This window comes from Dasypus novemcinctus, chromosome 29 (genome assembly GCF_030445035.2).
Source record: "Dasypus novemcinctus isolate mDasNov1 chromosome 29, mDasNov1.1.hap2, whole genome shotgun sequence".
Taxonomy (NCBI): domain Eukaryota; kingdom Metazoa; phylum Chordata; class Mammalia; order Cingulata; family Dasypodidae; genus Dasypus; species Dasypus novemcinctus.
The window spans coordinates 30,387,420-30,391,314 of NC_080701.1; the positions used below are offsets into that span (position 1 = coordinate 30,387,420).

The 3,895-nt window shown below is 43.2% G+C and overlaps 1 pseudogene; it reads left to right on the forward strand.

Annotated features, from left to right (window-relative positions):
- The first annotated feature begins 581 nt into the window (after positions 1–581).
- On the forward strand, positions 582–1,237 carry LOC131276589 (26S proteasome non-ATPase regulatory subunit 10 pseudogene; annotated as a pseudogene).
- The last annotated feature ends 2,658 nt before the right edge of the window (positions 1,238–3,895 follow it).

The following is a 3,895-nucleotide window of genomic DNA, read 5'->3' on the forward strand; positions in this document are numbered from 1 at the left end:
TCCAGTCCAGAATCACATTGCCTTAGTCAGCCAAAGAGCTGCTGATGCAAAGTACCAGAAATCTGTTGGGTTTTATAAAGGGCAATCGTTTGGGGTAGAAGCTTACAAGGCCCTAAAGAGTCCAACTTAAGGTACCATAAGAGGTACTTCCTCACCAAAATCTGTTGCTATGTTTTGAAGCAAGAGGGCGGGAGAGACCAGCGAGGGTTCAGCCTTCCTCATTCCTCTTAAGGCTCTGTGCTCCCAGCTCCTTCTGATCTCAGCTGTAGGCTGGACGCCTCGTCTCTCCTGCTGGGGCTCATTTCTTTCTGGACTCAGCTGCTCTGTTCTCTTTAAAGATCAACTCTAAACTATCAGGCAAATGGCTCATCTCTCTTCTCCAGGCCACAGGATCAAAATCCTCTCCTCTTTCATGTCTGTGGAGCTGGGTGAAAATCAATAAACTGGGTAAAAATCAATAAAATGACTTTATTATAAGCACTATTTCTACAAGTCCTTTATCAGGGAAACACATGGGTTCCTTTGACAGAGCCTTCTTTAGTGGTTAGAAGAACCGTGGAGCAGATCCTGTGGAGAGCAGAATGGAGGGCTGTGTCTAACCTGAGGGTCTGCATCTGGCCTGCAGTGGGAAGCTGCAGGAGTTGAAGGAGAAGATCCTGGCAGATAAATCCCTGGTTACTAGAATTGACCAGGACAGCAGAACTGCACTGTGTTGGGCATGTTCAGCTGGACATTCAGAAAATGTTGAGTTCTGTATTCAACTTGGAGTGCAAGTGAATCATAAAGTTGATGCAGGCTGGTCTTCTCTCCATGTTGCTGCTTCTGCTGGCCGGGATGAGATTGTTAACGCCCTTCTTGGAAAAGTTGCTCAGGTGAATTGTTGTCAATCAAAGCAGCTATTCTCCCCTGCATTGTGCAGCTTCCAAAAACAGGCATGAGATTGCTGTTATGTTATTAGAAGGTGGGGCTAATCTAGATGCTAAGGACCATTTTCAGGCTACAGCAATGCACTGGGCAGCAGCAAAGAGTAACTTGAAGATGATTAATATCCTTCTGTACTACAAAACATCCACAAACATCGAAGACAGGGAGAGGAACAGTATACTTAGCCTGTGATGAGGAGATAGTAGAAGCAAAATTGCTGGTGTCCCAGGGAGCAAGCATTTACATTGAGAATAAAGAAGACATCCAAGCAAGTTGCCTGGGTTTAATACTCAAGAGAATAGTGGAAGGCTAAGCGGCTTGGATTTCTTCTTTGTATGCGTTGTAGTTGTCCTCAGTGTCCTGGAAACTAATGTACTTGTGCACAAGACATATGTGTATGATGAAGTTTTGCTCACCTTTAAAGACTTATAACTTGTTGAATATGGTTCCCATTCAGGTAGTTATTCTATGCTTACAACATGCTTTCCAGTCAATGAGTAACTCTTGAGTGTTCTATTGTTGTATATTATTCTATAGTGAATTTTGTCTCATTTTGAGTAAGTGATTCTGTGGTCATTGTGAACACCCAGCACCCTCCCATGTACCCTCTGTTCTCCTCTGAAGCAAGACAAGCCGAGTAGTACCGGGCCAGTTTTTTGGCTAAATGTTTCTAGGTGGATTCTAGAATGTTCCTCCATACAGTTGAAGTCTTTGCTTTGCAAGCTTACTCAGAGTCCTATGCCAATATTTTCTGTTTTTTCAATTCATAAGGTTTAATTTATTTTTGATATAGAAGAAATTCTTATATTTTTTGGTGGACCAAAGTTTAAGTTGGAGGGCATGCTGTCCAACTTTAGCATTTGAAAATAAATAAAATAAAATACTGAAAAATTAAAAAAGAAAGAAAGTACCATGGACAGGAGTCAGAAGACCTGGATTTGCAATCTGCCTCTGCCATTCACTAGTTATATGACCATGAGCATGAATGTATGTCCTTCTATAGAGTAGAGTAAGTAATACCTCCTCTGCTCTTATCCGAGGTAACTGTTGGATTAAATGAGGGGATTTCTGTATGTTGTAGGATGTCACATAAGCTTCAGATATTCTTCTTGTTCTTTTTTCTTACTACATGCCACTGGTGGCTTTCCCCTGCATATTCTGGATTATACTTCCATCTCCCTGGCCAAAGGAGAGCCCCCTCTCTGGGTTTAGGAGCTGTTTTCAGACCCATGAGGAGGTAAGGGATTACTGGAGTGACCTACTGATCCTCCACAAGAATGAATGTGCCACAAGGCTCCAGACCCTTTGGCTGAGATTGCTAGAAACAGAACCTCTGCCTCTGTCTGAAAACAACCTGACTCTTGATGGGGCATGATATTGCAAGGCTATCACTCTGACAGACCCAGCTATGGGTTGTACCCAAGTCAGGCCAGGTGACTTGTCAGCCAGCTTCCTGTCTCGGGGCTGTGCCAAGCAAGGCGGGCTGGACAGTGGGCCACACCACAGTACTACCCAGCTTCAGTGTTGGGAGCCATTTCCTCTCTACCATCATTTTAAGGGCAATGAAATAACTGGCTCCAGTGGGAAAAATCAAGGCAGTTAATGCTTGCTGGTTTGGGGTTTTCTTCATTTGGTTTTATGGGACTGTGTGGAGAGTTTGACTGATACAGTTTTATCAGGTCCTCTTTCACCTAAAAGGGCATGCCTCGAGCATTCTTTGCCAAACATAATGAAATTGCTTGACCAGGGCTCTCGAAGGAAGAATGGTCATACATTTCTTGAGTATTTGGCCCAATAATGTGAATTGTGAAATGATTTTCAGAGAACTACCCAAAGATATCCTGTTTGGATAGGAAATGAATTGTGTGTGTGTGTGAATGTGTTTTAGTAGAAAAGCGAATCTTACAAAATCATCCCAGGACCCTGTGCTTTCTCTAATCTATTTAAGCTGTGTGTGTTGGGGAAGAAGGAATAGAATTACTATGTATGTCTTCATGCTTCCTAATAGGACAGGAGAAAATAGATTTTTACCAGTGAGAGCTATTGCAGGTGATCCCATAGTAATCTCTCATACAATCATAAGTCACCAGAGCTTGTGTCTCTTTAACACCTTGAGGTATTTGTTTCTCCCATGAGTCTTTCTTTGGGATTCAGGCTTCATCTGGGCATTCGTTCTACTGTTTTCTTATTTTCTTAGTCCAAACAAGTCAAGGGTTTTGAAAAAGTCCCTAGAGCATGTGCACACTCCACCAGATTGTGCAATACACTCAACTCTGAAAAAGAGAGCTTTGGCTGGAAAGAAGCAATGAAACTGGGGATGGCCAGCTACATTTGGCAATAGGCAATGGCAAGATCTGAGACCCTGGTTTCAAGCACTGATCCTCGCATGTTTGGGTTACCAAGGCAGCCTCCTCGCCAGGCAGCCCATCCCTTGTCTGGCCTGGCTGTCTATCCTGCAGAGCCTTGCCAAAACTGTTTTCCTACACCACCATTTTCATCGTGTTCCCTTCCCTGTGATCAGTAAGAAGAAAGCCAGTTCCCCCAGCCTGGTCTTTACAGTTCCTTATAACCTAGGCCTAGCCTGCATCTCCTTCCTTAGTTCCCATTCTGCACAACATCAGACTTCTTCCTTGGCTCACCGCCATTGCCCTGCCATTCCTCCCCTCCCCTCTTCCCTCTGTCCAAATGTCCCTAGCATGCCTTGTAACTTGCTTGAGGCTTCTGTCTCTAAGATGCTGAACTGAGCTTCTATTTTTTCCATTTTATTTTTAATATTTTATAATGCAAGGTATCTGAGATAGTATCATTTTGACATATAGTCATGAACTACTTGAATTTATTTTCTCATACAAAGTCGTCATAATCTGGAGTGCATTACACGTACAGCCCATTTCAATTCAACCAGGCATCATTTCAAGTGCTCAATGTCACACGTGGCTGATAGCTTCCATATTGGACAGTGCAAGTTATA